The sequence below is a fragment of the Carettochelys insculpta genome, chromosome 18 (genome assembly GCF_033958435.1).
Source record: "Carettochelys insculpta isolate YL-2023 chromosome 18, ASM3395843v1, whole genome shotgun sequence".
NCBI lineage: Eukaryota > Metazoa > Chordata > Testudines > Carettochelyidae > Carettochelys > Carettochelys insculpta.
Window position 1 is genome coordinate 22088013 of NC_134154.1, and position 18208 is coordinate 22106220.

Here is an 18208-nt window from a genome sequence, read left to right on the forward strand (position 1 = left end):
TCACTGGTAGAAATCCAGATGTTCAAAGATCTGGGTGGGTATTTTTTGCCTTCCTCTATAGCCTGGGACAGGAGTTGCTTACAGGCTTAAAGGATGGTTTCTCTATAATATGAAGTCTACATTATATATGAGCCCCTGATGGTGTGGCTGACGCAGTTAGGTCCAGTGATGGTGTCTCTCTTGTACAGATCTGTGGACAGAGCTGGCAACAGGTTTACACAGAATCATAGAATTCTAGGGCTGGGAAGGACCTCAGGAGGTCATCTAGTCCAGCTCCCTGCTTCAAGCAGGATCAACCCCAACTAAGTCATCCCAGCCAGGACTTAAAAACCTCTAGGGATAGAGAATCTACCATCTCTCTAGGCAACACATTCCAGTGCTTCACTGCCCATTTGGTGAAGTAGTTTTTCCTAACATCCAGACTACTCCTCTCCTTCTGTAACTTCAAACCATTCCTCCTTTTTCTGCCATCTGTCACAACTGTGAACAGTTTCTCTCCATCTTCTCTAAAGCTCCCCTTCAGGAAGTTGAAGGCTACTATTAAAGAAGAGAAGCAAGGAAAGGTTCCATGGCTAGTATTTCTGTAGTATGGTGTGTGGCTGCTAATGAGTATTGTCTTGAAGTTGTCTGTAGGAAAGAACAGGCCTGTCATGCAGGGCATGTGGGAGAGAGGAATCATGTCCTAGTATAGATTGTCAATAATGCGCTGGAATGCTATAGGTAATGACAAGTGGTGTTCTGTTGTTTATCCTCTTGGGCCTGTCTAGAAGTAGCTGGCTTCTGGGTATTTGTCTGGTCCTGTCAATCTGTTTCTTTACTTCTCCTGGTGGGTAATTAAGTTTTACCAATACCTGGTAGAGATCCTGAAGTTTTTTTCATCTCTGTCAATAGGATTGGAGCAGATGCTGTTGTATTTTAGGGCTTAACTGTACACAATGGATATGTGAAATATTCATGAGTGTCAGTTACTAGGCATCTTCCTTACATGAAAACTTCAATGTTTGCCCTGTGCATCTTCCATGCACAGTCCTTTCATTTTAACTAGTCCAGGACACGTTAATAGGAGACTAACTCTTGCTGTTGTCATTGAAGCAGCTGTACCTTGGAACTTGCCTCCCTGTTCTGTATTAGGTCTTTTCCCTCTGTGTTATGTTACTATCAGCTGTTTTGGCCAGACATTCAGATAGTGTAAATTAGCAAGGCTTCCTAAGTAACAGTAGGATTATGCTGATTATCACCAGCTGAGAATCTGCACCATTGAATTTGTTCCTGTGCATGGGAGAGCTAGAGGCCCTTGACAGGGAACAGTTGACTTTCTCCGCTACAGAAATAGCCTACTTACATTTTAGACAAGTGGGCTTTTTTTTAACCCTCCATTTTGTTACTAGATGAGATGTCAGATGGTTACCATGGTACGACACTGTAAAATTACAATATTTAAGATTGCCTGCAGAACAAGTACATTTGGTTCTTGTCCGCTGCACAATGTCTTTCTGACTTGGATGTGATTATGTAATTTGCACATTTCAGAATTCAGATATAATTTTTTCCATTAATCTGTCACTAGCTTCCACTGATGAGTGTATTTTGCTAATTCTGGGGTCAGTCCTGCAGCCCTCTGAAAGTCAGAGCTCTGCACTGTGAAAAGAACTAGACATGGCATGTACCTTTTGAGCAGTCACATTGAAATCATGAGAGTAAAACCTTGCAACATTGGGATGTCACAGATCTGTAGGGGGAGATAAATCTCATGCTTCTAACAGACTGAATAGGACCATCAGATACAGAGAATAATGTTGTTAGAGTTCTTTACACATGTTATCTGCATCTTTCCTCATGTTTTGCCTTTCAACCTTTACAAAGTGATTCATCCTTTACAAAACGATTCATTCTTACAACAAAATGACTTTTGTTCTTTACTGTGACTCCATGAAGCTAGCCTGTATCAGAAAGCAAAGAGCTTTGCTTCGGATTGCAATTCTAATATGCCAAAGTTGTACGTCAGTAGTAATTCCAAAGAAGATGGTAGCGAGTCTGATTCTTCACTTCTGTGCAATATGAATACTAATTTCCATTTATGTAAATACTGTTGAATCAAAGTGGTAGTGGTTTACACTCACTATTACTCTCCCTTTGACAACAGAGGTGCACATAGATGTATCAAGTACAAGTCAATGGCCAGCAGGGCACAATATATTTACTTGAGTGCAAATACAATGTGGTAGGAGAACTAGGCTCAGAGCCTGGCAAATGATGTTGCTCTCAGGACTATTCTGCAATTATGAGGGTTTCCTTCTGACACTTAGTAATAAATTGCATTGTTGAAAAAGCCAATAGTATACAGAGTGGCCAATCTGACTGTCAACATCAACACAAGCAACGTATATTCCTAGGAAAAAAGAGATGCAATTTTCCATAGTGAGCACCCATTAAGGGTAAAAAAATAAAAAAAAAAATCACTGCTGCACAAACTACTCACATGGCCACAAGAATCATGCAAAACAAAGGCAGTTTGAGTGGAGATACGTTGCCATTAAAATAACTGGTCTTCCTTCTTTCCGAAAAGAGTATTTTATTAGCAGGGGAGATTGTGAGGTTGGAGCTGGAGGGTTGTGATCTTTATTAGATTCTGTGGGAGCTGAGGTGGTGCCATTTGAATTCTGTGGTCTGGCTGCTCTTGGGAAGAGACATGCAGCTGCTTCGTTCCTACTGTTTGCATCTTTGTTTGATCATGTTTTTAGTAATTTGCCAAGGACTCTCAGAACCTGTGAGAGATGTGTCAGAGGCCGAAATTAAGTAACGGAAGCAAGTAAATCTAATGAAATGGAGGATTTCATATTGCTGTACGGTGTTAACACTTGCCTTCCTACTCTGGTAGGCCTCCAGTCAGTTCAGGTGTTACAGAGGAGGGAATGCAAATGGTCACTGACTACCACCCTATCCCCTAACCCCACAGGGCTACCAGGTCAACTGGGGAGTCTCCCCTCTCTCTTACCTACACAGTGCATGAGCTGGTGCTGTCACAAGGTGAGTTTTCAGCAGACGTTCCTGTGCTTCCCTGTACAGGAACAGACTCGTTTTACCAGATGTGAAGCCATTTGATCCAGCCACCCCCATTTTTGGATGGAAATATAGCAAGGTGGCATTTTGATGATGTTGTGACCATGTAACCAGGCTTAGGCTCCAGGTTGCTCTCCAGCAGCAGCGTTTGATTTAATATGGAATCTTTGCTCCAAGCCATTCTGAGGTGGGGGGGTTGGGGCAACCCCCTTGCACCTCAGGCCCTACCCCTCCTCATTGCATCTCCAACCACCCAGGTGAGGGCTTATGTGGTCCAGCATGTAACAATGGGCAGTGGCAGCTGCAGGAGGTCACCTCTCCTCCACACTTCCCTGCTTTCACCATGCTGGTAGTTGGGGGTGAAGGCGGTTACCCACTGCCACAGGAAAGTGAAGCTCAAGGGGCTGGGAAGGTGTGGCACAGTGGAGCGGAGCTGGCAGGTGATGGTTCACGCTGGGAAGGGGGAGCAAGGGGAAGTGACCCCCATGCTGGTGCCACCACTGTGCCCTGTCCCAGGTAATTCTCTCCTCTCCCAGACACAGGATGGTTGGGGCAGCCAGTGGGGGTTTCCCAAAAGTGTGGGGCTTGAGGTCACCACCCCAGTTTGCCCTATTGATGGGGTGGCTCTGTCTCTGCTTAAAAGTGGTGGGGCTCCATAGCTTTTGGAACTTTGAGCAAATGCAAAGCTTTGTGGGAGTGAGCCCTTTGCGTTAACCGGTGCACTGGCTTCATATGGTAGCCCCTGCAGGTCCCAATGAAGATCAGAGCCCCATTGTGCTGGACACTCTCCATACACAGGGTAAGAAGACAGCCCCTGCCCTGAAGAGCTTGCAGTCAAAATAAAAAGACAGAAATAAGATGAGAGAAAGCAAGTATTGTTGGTTTCCATTTTGGAAACTGGGAACCTAGGCCATAAGAGAATACATGATGTTCCCAAGATCCCACTGGAAGGCTGCACCAATGTCCTGGAAGTTAAGCCCAGATCTGCATCCCAGTCCAGTGTCTCAGCCACACGACTGTTCTTCCTGTTGTCTTCCTGGTGCCAGGGCATCTAATAGTTTTCTGGCTCCTAGTTCCTCTCATTTCCTTCAGTGAGGGCATGCAGCCAGTGACTGGAATTTTTCAGATGTTGCCGGTTGTTCTGCACCTGTCCTGCTGTTTCCAAAACCAGTCCTTCAACTGCTTGGCCAGTAAGTCAAGAGTCATTGTGCAGTTCTTACACAGTGTGTTTGTGGCTCCCCACACACTTGTATTTTTTTTTCTTTTCTGAAGAAAGAAACAGCTCATGTGGCATTTTCTTATCTAAACATAAGGCCGATGGATCCTGGTGGTAGGTAGGAGGGAATGAATCTGCAATCTTAAAGGCTAAACCCATATGCGTCTACTACATGAGCTAGAAGCCAACTGGCACTTGGTTAAAGCTGAAGAACAGACTTCATGCTTCCTTGTCGATGGTGTGAGTGCCTCTGGGTTACATAAACAAATTTAGAAGAGCTGCAGACTCCTTGATTTTAAAAATAAAAGCTCTTCCCACTCACCTCTTATACCTGAAAGATGAATGCAGCTTTCACCAAGAGATAATATCCAAGGCATCCTTCAGTCTGCGTAGACTGTGGATTGTGCCCTTCATAACTCCATTTAAGATTGCCATTTGCAGCGTTGATTGTGACTATGGAGGCCCACACGAAAGTGACAGTCCTTGCTATATCTGCTGCATATGTAGTCGGTGTATGGCAGGTCCTCGCTGTCCTTTCTACGGGCTCGCTTCTCCTCTGCCAGCTGTCTGATCTTCATCTCACCCTTCTGAAGGCCTTTGTGTAGTTCCTGCTTCCAGCAGCTGCGGTTGTCTGCCAGCTCTTCCCAACTATCTGGGTCAATGTCTACCTCCTTGAGGTCCCTCTTACAGACGTCTTTGTAGCGCAATTGGGGGCATCCTGGAGGTCTTTTGCCAGAGGCTAGCTTGCTGTACAGGATGTCTTTTGGGATCCTTCCATCATTCACCCTGTGTACGTGGCCAAGCCAGCAGAGCCGCCACTGCCTGAGGAGGTTATGCAGGGTTGGAATTCCAGCTTGCTCGAGAATGGCATTGTTGGGCGCTCTGTCCTTCCATGATATCCCAAGAATGCGCCTGAGGCAGCGCAAGTGAAGGCATTCATCCTCTTTTCCTGGCGGGTGTACAAGGTCCAAAACTCGCTGCTGTAGAGGAGGGTACTGAGGATGCAGGCTCTGTAGACTTGCATTTTGGTGTGAGTGTACAGTTGTTGTTCCACACTCTGTTGCTAAGTCTGAACAGAGTTGTGGCTGCTTTTCCAATACTCCTTTTTAGCTCAGACTCCAGCGACAGGGTGTCGGTGATGGTGGACCCAAGATAAGTAAACTCGTGGACGACCTCTAGCGTGTAATTGTCAATGCTGATTGATGGAGGTTTGGCAACGTCCTGACCAAGTACGTTTGTCTTCTCTAGGGTGATGGTAAGCCCGAAGTCCCTGCATGCTTTGGAGAACTGATCCAGCAGTTTTTGAAGCTGGCCTTCTGTGTGTGTCAGTACAGCAGCGTCATCTGTGAACAGCATATCTCTAATGAGCACTTCCCACACCTTAGCCTTAGCCTTCAGCCTTGCAAGATTAAATAGTTTCCCATCAGATCTTGTGTTCAAAAAGGTGCCCTCTGTTGAGGATCCAAAGGCATGCTTCAGGAGGAGTGTGAACAAGATCCCGAACAATGTTGGAGCAAGGACACGTCCTTGTTTGACACCACACCTGATGCTGAAGGCATCCGATGATGTGCCATTATATTGGATGGTTCCTTTCGTGTCTTCGTGGAAAGACTGGATCATCTTGAGTAGCCGTGGTGGACAGCCTATCTTGTGGAGCAATTTAAACGGTCCATCCCGACTGACCAAGTCAAAAGCCTTGGTCAGTTCGATGAAAGCAACATAGAGTGGCTTCCTCTGCTCCTTGCATTTCTCCTGCAGCTTCCTCAGGGAGAAGATCATGTCAATAGTAGATCTCTTGGTGCAGCATCCACACTGGGATTCAGGATACACCCTCTCAGCGAGCTTCTGGAGTCTGCCGAGGATGACATGAGCGAACAATTTACCAGTGATACTTAGAAGGGAGATTCCATGGTAATTGTTGCAGTCGCTTCGTCTCCTTTATTCTTATACAAGGTTACAATGTTGGCGTCCCACATATCCTGCAGAACCTCACCCTCTCTCCAGCACAGGCACAGCAGCTCATGTGGGGGTTCCAGGAGTGTGTCCAAGGCACACTTGATTACCTCTGGTGGTATACCATCCTGGCCTGGGGCCTTTCCTACTGCAGTGCTGTCAATAGCTTTCTTCAATTCGACCACAGTTGGTTCCTGGTCTAGCTCGTCCATGACTGACAGGAGCTCGACGGCATTGAGCGCTGTATCAACCACAGTGTTCTCACTTGAGTACGGTTTGGAGTAGTGCTTGACCCATCGCTCCATCTGTTTGGCTTTGTCAGTCACGACTTCACCAGATTTGGATTTCAGAGGTACTGTCTTGTTCTGGATGGGTCCCATTGCCTTCTTTATGCCCTCATACATTCCCCTGAGATTACCAGAGTCAGCACAGGTCTGGATACTGCTGCATAGCTTAAGCACCTGGCTGTCTGCTGTACTATTTTTCTGGCTACTCTGAGTGCTTGCTGGGTACTCTGACTCGGTGAGCGTTTGTACTCCAGGAGTGCAGCACACTTCTTTTCGATGACTGAAATCATCACATCAGAGTTAGCTTCGAACTAGTCGTTTGTGTTTCCAGCTCTTCTTCCAAACACTGACAAGGCCATATTGTAGATTGTATCCCTCAAATGCTGCCATCTGGATGTTGCATCAGCACCCCCAGGGCTGCTGCGCAGATTGTCCTCAATGGTGTCTCTGAACATTTCAGCTTTTTCTGAGTTTGCCATCTTCCTGGCATCAATGCAGGGCCTTCCAGTTGGTTTGGAATGGTGCAGCTTCTTGGGTCTCAGCTTGAGCTTGGAGCAGACGAGCGAATGATAATATCAAGGACCCTCTAATGATGATATTACAGATGGGGAAAATAACTCTCCGCTAGCCTTGTTCCCATGAACTTGAGTTACTGGAGCTCTAAGTAATGGAACTTGTTCTCAGTACAATTATAGCTGCAGGGTTACAAAATGAGTCTCATGCACCTTGCCTTCCAGTCCAATGCATGCCCCTCTTAATTACCATTCCATGTATCTATAGCACTGAGTACAAAAATAACTTCCACTAAACCTCACCATCACTGCCTGGACGTGACCAGAAATACCACAGATGGCACCACACCATCTTCTGTATCTGGTGGTTGACAAACCTGCTAAAGAGCATTTCTGTTGGTAAAATGGGCTGCCATGACTGAGCAATGGAGAGTTAGCTTCAGTAATTGTCTCTACAGGGACATTATGTGTGATCTCTTACTTTTCTTGGGGTCTGCTGGTGACTTGTGCTATATACATGCACAGAGCTATGAAAGAGTAGTGCATCCTCCCTTGCACAACTCTCTATGGACTACCAGGGCCTGGGGTCCAGGCATGCAGGATTAAGTAGGTGCTATGCACCTGTGTGCAGAGCTAGTCAATAGGGAGCAAGGGGTGCTACCTTTGCTCCACCCTCTGTACCTGATGGCCAGCACCAAAGAACAGCATGGACAGGGGACATATGGGCTACGTCTACACGTGCAGCCAACATCGAAATAGCTTATTTCGATGTAGCGACATCGAAATAGTCTATTTCGATGAATAATGTCTACACGTCCTCCAGGGCCGGCAATGTCGATGTTCAACTTCGACGTTGCTCAGCCCAACATCGAAATAGGCGCAGCGAGGGAACGTCTACACGTCAAAGTAGCACACATCGAAATAGGGATACCAGGCACAGCTGCAGACAGGGTCACAGGGTGGACTCAACAGCAAGCCGCTCCCTTAAAGGGCCCCTCCCAGACACAGTTGCACTAAACAACACAAGATACACAGAGCTGACAACTGGTTGCAGACCCTGTGCCTGCAGCATAGATCCCCAGCTGCCGCAGAAGCAGCCAGAAGCCCTGGGCTAACGGCTGCTGCCCACGGTGACCATAGAGCCCCGCAGGGGCTGGAGAGAGAGCATCTCTCAACCCCCCAGCTGATGGCCGCCATGGAGGACCCAGCAATTTTGACGTTGCGGGACGCGGATCGTCTACACGGTCCCTACTTCGACGTTCAACGTTGAAGTAGGGCGCTATTCCTATCTCCTCATGAGGTTAGCGACTTCGACGTCTCGCCGCCTAATGTCGAAGTTAACTTTGAAATAGCGCCCGACGCGTGTAGACGCGACGGGCGCTGTTTCGAAGTTGGTGCCGCTACTTCGAAGTAGCGTGCACGTGTAGACGCAGCTATGGAGATATACATATGTATCTCATAGAGCTGGAAAGGGTCTTGAGAGGTCACTGAGTCCATCTCTGCCAGATTTTTTTTTAATCTATTTTCCTCAGATCCCTAAATGGCCTCCCCAAGGATGGAGGTCACAATCCTGGGCTTAAAAGGCCAGGGCTCAACCACTGAGCTATCCCTCCCCCTGCATATATATTCATATGGAATATGCTGAGGGTACAGGTCAGGAGCGGAGCCACCATTTGGGGGGACAATGAGGGAAGAGGCAGTTGCCTGGGGCCTGGCACTTTTAAAGAGCCAAGGGCTATGGGCCGCCACCGTGGTGCAGGCAGTGCTAAGGGTGGCTGGGGTGGAGGCGTGATGCGGTGCAGGTGCTGTTGAGGGTTGGCCACCTCTAGTCTCACCCCTTGTTCCCAATGCCTTATCCTTTCCAGGGACCCAGAATCAAGTCCTGTCTTCCCGTCGCCCAGGGACCAATGAAGTCTGTTGCCAACCTTGGTCAGGAGTAAATTACCACCTCTCTAAAGAAGAGACAAATGTGGTAGGAACTATATTTCAGAGGCAGTTGAGTCACAGTGCCTGATAAGTAGGGGGCAGCCCATTTGTACCTACTTTGCAACCCCCTGGCCAAATATTTCCTGCAGTTATGCCTAAGGAACCCTGTTAGACTCTATAGGATTGCCCAGGAGTAACTGTGGGTCACACTTGGCCCAGAACTCTGCGTATGGTGAGTCCTAGAGACCCCTTAATGCCAACTGGCAGGGGGCACAGGGAATATGTAGGATTTTAGAGATGCCCTTGCTCAGATACAAGACTAATAATTCAACAGAGAGAGGGAGGTGAGAAACTGGAACCCACTGGTCATTATGATATTGCAAAGTGTGTGTGCAGACCATAGGTATGGAGTTACATGTCTCTACTGAAAAGGTGGGTTCTTATAGTTTCAGAGTTCAGGCAGATCACCAGGAGGAGACATACCTTGGCCTGAAAGACATCTGTTGCCTTGAAAATGTGCCTGTCTCCCTCAGGCCATTTCTGTATTGTGTGCCTCCCAATGTGCAGGCCTGTTTGCATACTGAGCCACAGGTAAAGGAAGAGATTAAGAAATCTGCTAGAAAGGAAATCTGAAAGATGAAAGCTGCTGCTGGGGCTGTCCTGCCTATGAATAAAGACAAAAGATTGGACATGTAAATCAGGGCAAGGAGAGTGAACAAAGAAACACAAAGAATCCTTCATCTAGGAGGCACATTGACAGTGTGTCTGTCTCCTGAAGGACAGCCAGGTTTTCCGTGACCCACAACAGCCCCTGGCAAAGTGAAGGCCAAAATATAACTGGGTTCAAAAATAGAGAAATTCCTAGCAGATAGGTTCATCAATGGCTATTTGCCAAGATGATCAGGGATGCATCTCCATGCTCTGAGAGTCCCTAGCCTCAGAGTGCCTAATGTTCGGCCTCCCTGGTGCTGTAACAAGTCAGTTTTACAACAGATGCAATGGAACTTGATTAATGAACATGCCTTAACTATGGCAACTTCAGCCTCAAAGATTCTGGCCTGCCCAAAATCTAACAGGCTTTAGGTTACAGCTATTAATGTCCACATCTTTTTCCTGTGAAAATGGAAGGGCCATTTTCACATTTCACGGAAGCTGAATCTTTAACTAGGCATAACCCAATCTGAGGTTTGGGAATATTAAAATCAGCATACCCCTACTGAGTTAATTAGATACTTTCAAATTGTTGCATTATCAAAAGCCATTTGCCTAATGAGTTTCTCCCTGTGCCATCAGCCTCTCTGGATCTGGGTTCCGATGTAAACGGGCCCAGCATTAATGATGTTTGTGCTAGCCACTGAGGGACAGTTGGCTTCAAAGGCTGCACCAGTGAGAAGGCTCCCAGAAAGATGCAGGGTTGAAATATAGTCAAAGGTGTACAAGAGGACCATTGAGGCTGCTCTCCTGACTATCATAGGCCACATTTTAAGCTAGAAAAAAAGGGAGAATAAGAGCTAAGTGGAAAAGGCAGTTTCTTTGTGCCATCAACACCTGCAGTAATAATAAAGTAATATTTCAAAGTTGGGATGAGTCCTCTGGTTCTGAAGATATCAAAATCTCTAAATGCTTTTAAAATTATTTTTGGTTTGGAAAAAGTTCAGAAAAGGGTTTTCTGAGCTCAGTGGTGGCAGGGCTGTCAGACTTCTTTGTGGGTCATTGTGGGTAGGTCTACACAGCAAAGTTATTTTGAAATAACTGTCCTAGCTTCTACACTACACAACCACTATTTCAAAATCATTTTGAAATAGCAGTTGGCTTATTTCAGAATTGTTAAACCTCATTCGACAAGGAACAGTGCCTATTTTAGAATAGCTGCTGTTAAGACAGGGGCTGTGGCCACACTAGCCCCTCCTTTCGGAGGGGCTATGGTAATGTGGCACTGTGGGGCGTGCCAATGAGGTGCTGTCATGAATATGCAGTGTGTCATTAGCATAATGGCGACCACATGCGCTTCAAAACTGCCAGTTTTGAAATGTAGCTGCCTGTGTAGCTGGGGGGCCTTTTGAAATGGACCACTGATTTTGAAAGCCCCTTATTCCCAAAACCAGGTGGGAATAAGGGGCTTTCGAAATAAGGGGCCTGTTTCAAAAGTCCCCACCCCCATCCCGGCTACACGGGCAACGATGTTTCGGAAGTGGCCATTTTGACATGTCCGTGGCTGCCATTATGTTAATAAGGCACTGCATATTCATAGACGTGCCTAATTAGCATATCCCAAAATGCCACATTACTACAGCCCCTTCGAAACGGAATAGGGCCTATTTCAAATTGAGCCATAGTGTGTCTAATGGCTCTATTTCGAATAGTCTCCCAGGCTATGGCTACGCTAGCCCCCTCCTTTTAGAGGGAGCATGATAATGAGCCACTTCAGCAGATGCTAATGAGGTGCTGCCATGAATATGCAGCACTTCATTTAGCATAAGGCAGCTGCGTGCTTTTCGAAAGTGCTGCTTTTGAAACACACACCGTCCCTGTAGCTGGGGGCCTTTCAAGAGGTTCCCCGATTTCAAAAGCCCCTTTTTCCCGTTTGGTTTTGGGAAGAAGAGGCTTTTGAAGTCCGGGGGTTACTTTCAAAAGGCCCATCGACATGGGCGGCACTTTTGAAATGCACATGGATGCCATTATGCTAAATGAGGCACTGCATATTCATGGAGTGCCTCATTAGCCCCTCAAAGGAGGCGGCTAGTGTAGCCACGGCCTGTGTGTGTAGACCCTATATTTTGAAATAGCCACATACTATTTCACAATGAATTTTTGTGTGTCGTAGCATCATTTTGAAATAACCTCTTCCAGAACAGCTTTGCTGGTATAGCTTATTTCAAAATAAGGCTGCTGTGCAGACACACCTGTAATTTGCCTTTGTGGCATGCTTGCTCAATAATTCGAAGACTTTTTTAATGAGTCCCCCATTGCTCACTGGGGCCACCGGACTGCTCAGCAAAGTCCAGTTTATACTTTTGCGGGGCCTCTTTTTGAAACTGCCATAATGCCTCAGCTTTGGGACATTTGCCCTCACCCTGAGCCTAATTCTGGGAGAGCTCCTCTGGCCAATAAGCTAAGGTAAATTGGATTTACCCTGAATGGTGATTTTGCATTTTGCTGAGCACGGCAATTCCTCAGTGCTCCAGTGGCAGGACCACCACAATATGAGTAAGAGCTTGGGAAGTGTTGAAATCTGGGCCTGGCTCATTGTTATCTTCAAAATATGGGCTGATTGGGCTTTTCCAGTGTTAGAGAAGAAATGCCTTCGTCCCCAAGAAGTCTCTAAAGCATGTGAAATTTTAATATTACAACCAGCTGATTCAGTGCAGGATGAGACCTGGTAGCCTGAAGAGGAAGGGACAGTGAAATATTGCTAAAGGTGTGGAACCCTTGAGGATTCCAGAAAAAGGAGTGATGGATGTTCAGATACCACAGGGACTGGCATGGGTTAAAGAACATAGGTAAACAGTGGTAACAGGGCCTCCTCATGGTGGGGTTGGGGAGAAGAAAAAGGTACACTTTACTGGGGACACAGGGCCCAGGGGGGCCTGCCACAGGCTGCAAATTGTGGTACATGTGTGTGACGGGTCCGTGTTACAAATTTGTACTGGGCCCAAAATATTATGCTTGGGCACTGACAGTAGACTTGAGAGTTTAGAGGGAGCTGATGGATGGTCTAGGGGAAGGGAGGATGAGGAGTTCTGAAGAAGTATCTGGATCTGGTGGGTTTGAATTGCTAAATCTTCTGAGGTTGTCCTTACAAATAAGCATCAACATGGTTAGTATCACAGTCACAGGATCCGGAGAAAGATGCACATAATTAATTAAATAGATGTCTTTGTGAGTTGTTATCTGCACAAATGTCTTTATCCCTTCCACGCTTCAGGAACATACACACCTTTCTCCAATCCTGAGGGCTTAATTTAAACTCCCACCCTTACCCAACTTCTAGGGCTCAGGGAATAATTCCCTGTGGGTATGCAGGATCTGTGCTCCCTGAAACAGCCTTACACAGTAATACTCTTATTCTCTATTTATTTGCAACTACCAAGAAAACAGAACACATGCTGAGCACACAGTATCATGCTCACTAATGCTGATAAGGCAGGCAGACTCCCCCAGTTGCGACAGACAAAGTCACTCTCTGGATGCTGGTTGCTGCACATCAGGGTCTGGCAGCTCTGGTCTTGGGGTGAGTTCTTCCAGGTTTATTTCCCATCTTCCTCTTTTTGCTGTTCTTTTCCATGATTTCTTCTTCCTTCCTTCTTGGACTCCAGTTTAAGCAGTAAACCTTGAGTCCTGCTTAGCTATACCTTGACCAATTACTTTAGTGCAATTTTACTAACCAATTATAACCTACTGTTACAAAATTACCTAACCGATCAAATCCCACCACCCTAATTGAGTTACACCTAGCAAAATTAATTATACAGTAGAAAGAAACAATTACAAACAAGACATAGATCACACAGAAAACAGTAAAAAAGTGAGGACAATCATCATAGAATGGAGATTTCACAAGCTCAGTTATTGAGAAGTATTTTCTTGCCAGATGAAATGCGGATAACTAAGTTTTCTTTACCCATATTGAGATTTGCTTTCTTTATCTGGTGACGGTGGGTGGCATTAGGATGTGGTCTCTCTGGTTTCTCTCTTAATAGCCTGGTGTGACACTACTGTAATGAAATTTAGATGGAATGTGAGCGAGTATGTGACTTGTAGCTCTACAGATAATGGTTGCTGCCCTTTATTCTGGGTGCAGAGATGCTCTAGGCCTCTCAATATGGTTATAGAAAAAATATATTTGTTATAGTGTTACAGAGTCTGCCTCAAATGTGCTCAGCCATGCTGGCCAACAGCAAGTGCTATATAGAGGATTATTAATAGTGCCCTTTCTGGGTGCAAAGAACCAGCCTTCCTTTAAGTGTTTTGTTTTAGAGACAGATACTCCTTAGCTCATCTGTAGGGATACAGTTATGGGGGCACAATGCAAAGATCATTCCCACAGGAGTTTAGTTTGGACATGATCTCAAAATAAAAAAGGAATCTTATAAGAAATGGAAACTAGGACAAATTACAAAGGATGAATATAGGCAAACAACACGAGCGTACAGGAGCAAGATTAGAAAGGCTAAGGCACAAAATGAGCTCAAACTAGCTACAAGCATAAAGGGAAACAAGAAGGCTTTTTACAAATACATTGGTAACAAGAGGAAGACTAAGGAGAGGGTAGGGCCATTGGTCAGTGAGGAGGGAGGAACAGTAACAGGGAATTTGGAAACGGCAGAGATGTTTAATGATTTCTTTGTTTCAGTCTTCACTGAGAAATCTGAAGGAATGCCTGACATAGAGAATGCTAGTGAAAAAGGGGTAGGCTTAGAAGTTGAAATAAGAAAAGAACAAATTAAAATTTACTTAGAAAAATTAGATGTCTGCAAATCACCAGGGCCTGATGAAATGCATCCTAGAATCCTCAAGGAGCTGATAGAAGAGGTATCTGAGCCTTTAGCAATCATTTTTGGAAAATCGTGGGAGACGGGAGAGATTCCAGAAGACTGGAAAAGGGCAAATATAGTACCCATTTATAAAAAGGGGAACAAGAATAACCCGGGAAACTACAGGCCAGTCAGCTTAACTTCTGTGCCAGGAAAGATAATGGAGCAAGTAATTAAAGAAATCATCTGCAAGCATTTGGAAGGTGGTAAGGTGCTAGGGAACAGCCAGCATGGCTTTGTTAAAAACAGATCATGTCAAACCAATCTCATAGCTTTCTTTGATAGAATAACGAGCCTTGTGGATAAGGGAGAAGTGGTGGATGTGGTATACCTAGACTTCAGTAAAGCATTTGACATGGTCTCACATAATATACTTATCAATAAACTATGCAAATACAACTTAGATGGGGCCACTATAAGGTGGGTGAACAACTGTCTGGATAACCGTACCCAGAGAGTAGTTATTAATGGTTTTCAATCCGGCTGGAAAAGTATAACTAGTGGGGTTCCGCAGGGGTCTGTTTTAGGACTGGTTCTGTTCAATATCTTCATTAACGATTTAGATATTGACATAGAAAGTACACTTATTAAGTTTGCAGATGATACCAAGCTGGGAGGGGTTGCAGCTTCTTTGGTGGATAGGGTCATAATTCAAAAGGATCTGGATAAACTGGAGAAATGGGCTGAGGTAAACAGGATGAAGTTTAATAAGGACAAATGCAAAGTGCTCCACTTAGGAAGAAACAATCAGTGTCACACATACAGAATGGGAAAGGACTGCCTAGGAATGAGTACAGCAGAAAGAGATCTGGGGGTTATAGTGGACCACAAGCTAAATATGAGTCAACAGTGTGATGCTGTTGCGAAAAAGGCAAACGTGATTCTAGGATGCATTAACAGGTGTGTCGTGAACAAGACACAAGAAGTCGTTCTCCCGCTCTACTCTGCGCTGGTTAGGCCTCAGCTGGAATATTGTGTCCAGTTCTGTGCACCGCAGTTCAGGAAGGATGTGGAGAAATTGGAGAGGGTCCAGAGGAGAGCAACGAGAATGATCAAAGGTCTAGAGAACATGACCTATGAAGAAAGGCTGAAAGAATCGGGCTTGTTTAGTTTGGAAAAGAGAAGACTGAGGGGGGACATGATAGCAGTTTTCAGGTATTTAAAAGGGTGTCATAAGGCAGAGGGAGGGAACTTGTTCTTCCTTGCCTCTGAGGATAGAACAAGAAGCAATGGACTGAAATTGCAGCAGGGGAGGTTCAGGTTGGACATTAGGAAAAAGTTCCTAACTGTCAGGGTGATCAAACACTGGAACGAATTGCCAAGGGAGGTGGTAGAATCTCCATCACTGGAGCTATTTAAGAAGAGGTTAGATAGATGGCTTTCAGGGATGGTCTAGAAAATGCTTGGTCCTGCCATTAGGGCAGGGGGCTGGCCTCGATGGCCTCTCGAGGTCCCTTCCAGTCCTACTCTTCTGTGATTCTATGATTCTATGATTAGGAAATATTTCCTAATAGTAAGGGTGGTTAATTCCTGGAGTAAGTTGCCTGGGGCTGGGGGTGGGTGGGTGTTGAAGAATCTCTGGAAATATCTAAGAACAGATTAGGTAAATATCTAAGAGGGATGATAAGGATGGTGCTTGATCCTGCCATGAGGGCAGGGAACATAAGAACGACCATACTGGGTCAGACCAAAGGTCCATCCAGCCCAGTATCCTGTGTGCCGACAGTTGCCAATGCCAGGTGCCCCAGAGAGAGAGGACCGAACAGGTAATGATCAAGCAATCTCTCTCCTGCCCTCCACCTCCAGCTTCTGACAAACAGAGGCTCAGGGCACCATTCTTTACCCATCCTGGCTAATAGCCACTAATGGACCTAACCTCTATGGATTTATCTAGTTCTTTTTTGAACCCTGTTATAGTCCAAGCCTTCACAGCCTCCTCTGGCAAGGAGTTCCACAGGTTGACTGTGTGAAGAAGAACTCCCTTTTATTTGTTTTAAACCTGCTGCCCATTAATTTCATTTGGCATCCTCTAGTTTTGACATTATGAGAACAAGTAAATAATTTTTCCTTATTCACTTTCTCCACACCTCTCATAATTTTATATGCCTTTCTATTTTCCTCACTGGGATTTGACTTCCACTTTTTAAAAGATGCCTTTTTAGCTCTCACCAAAGTGGACCTGGACTTGATGACCTCTTGAGGGTCTTTCTCGTTCTAGTGTTCTGTGAGTGTATGCTGTACCCTGCATAAGTGCAGAGTAGAATTGCAGAGTCCCCATAGCCTGGGGAGCTTTGTGTCTGCTCCCACCCAGGGGATGACTTAGCCACATGTGGGGCATGGAGTTAAAGGCACTATAGCTCCTCCTCCCCTCGTTCAGTGTACTGGCAAACAGTTGGCAGGCCTGAAAGAGGAAGAGAGGAGGTGCAAAATGGTACAGCCAAATGGTAGCCTATGGATAGAAGTGAAAGTTACTATATGTCATGATACCTCCTTCTTAACCCCTAACATACAACCACGTACAGCATGAAGCACTGGCTGAAAGAGGACTTTGAGATAAGGTGAGCTAAGTTTGAGTCAAAATATGAATTCATAGTTTCTTTAAAACAGCACCGAAACGAATTACACCACTGCTCCGTGTGAGGCTTGTTCAGATGACTTCTGAATTGTATGGCACAAGGATGGTTCTAGCAGTGTAGCATTCAATTTTGACAGGGCAGACAAACTGTAGCAATGATTATGTAGAGTAATTGTGTTGTGTTAGACCCTGTAAGCAAAAATAATCTCCTTATGCAAAATGTATATGATTAATAAAAGATGAGCATTTTTAATTCAGTTTTCCTTGCCCTTCCTAATCCTACTTATTTTGCTTCTCTTTTCAGACAATGCATTTTTGGTAATCACCATGTTAGTCAATCTGGCACTAGCTGCTGAACCATTACATCAATATTTGTTTTCCAGTTGTAGGTTTGACAGGCAATCCTCTTTAGAAATGAATTTCTCAACAAGGTTTATTCACGTGTATGTGCATGCAAACGGACATTGTTATTATTATTTGTGTTACTGTAACATTTAGGAGCCTTAGTCGTGAAACAAAACCCCATTGCATTAGGTGCAGCACACGCATGGAAGAAAAAGATGGCCCCTGCCCCCAGGAGATTCAGTCTAAGGATAAGATAAGAGACATCAGCTTGAGACAGCCAATGTTCCCCATAAACTGAGAGTATGGGCAGCCACCCAGGAGAAACTCAGGTGCCACCCGGCTGATAGGCAGAGTGTTCACAGCAAGCAGCATGTGTTTCTACTGGTGGTGCACAGCTGCACATGTCTTGGTGCACCTCACAAAATTTGTTCTGTCCGTATTTGAACAAACTTAGAGGGAACACTTGAGACAGCCTAGACCAGGGAACTCGTGGAGACGCGTTGGTGAGGGTGGTCTCAGCTCATCAGCAGACTTAGGCATCAAGGCAAAAGAAGTTGAAAGAGCTTTGTGGATGTTTAGGGGGGAGCTCCTCCCAAGCATGGGACAAGGCACAAAGGTTCCTGTTTTAAAGCTTACTAAGTGAGAGATGGAGACTGGCAGCTGGAGCCAATTGGAAATGAGCATCAGCAGCTGTATGGCGATTGAGAGCTGATAAGTAAAGTGGGATTGACTGAAGGGCTTTGAAGGGGAATACAGGCAATTTGCTTGATGTTGTACAGAAGTGGGAAAGGATGCTGAGA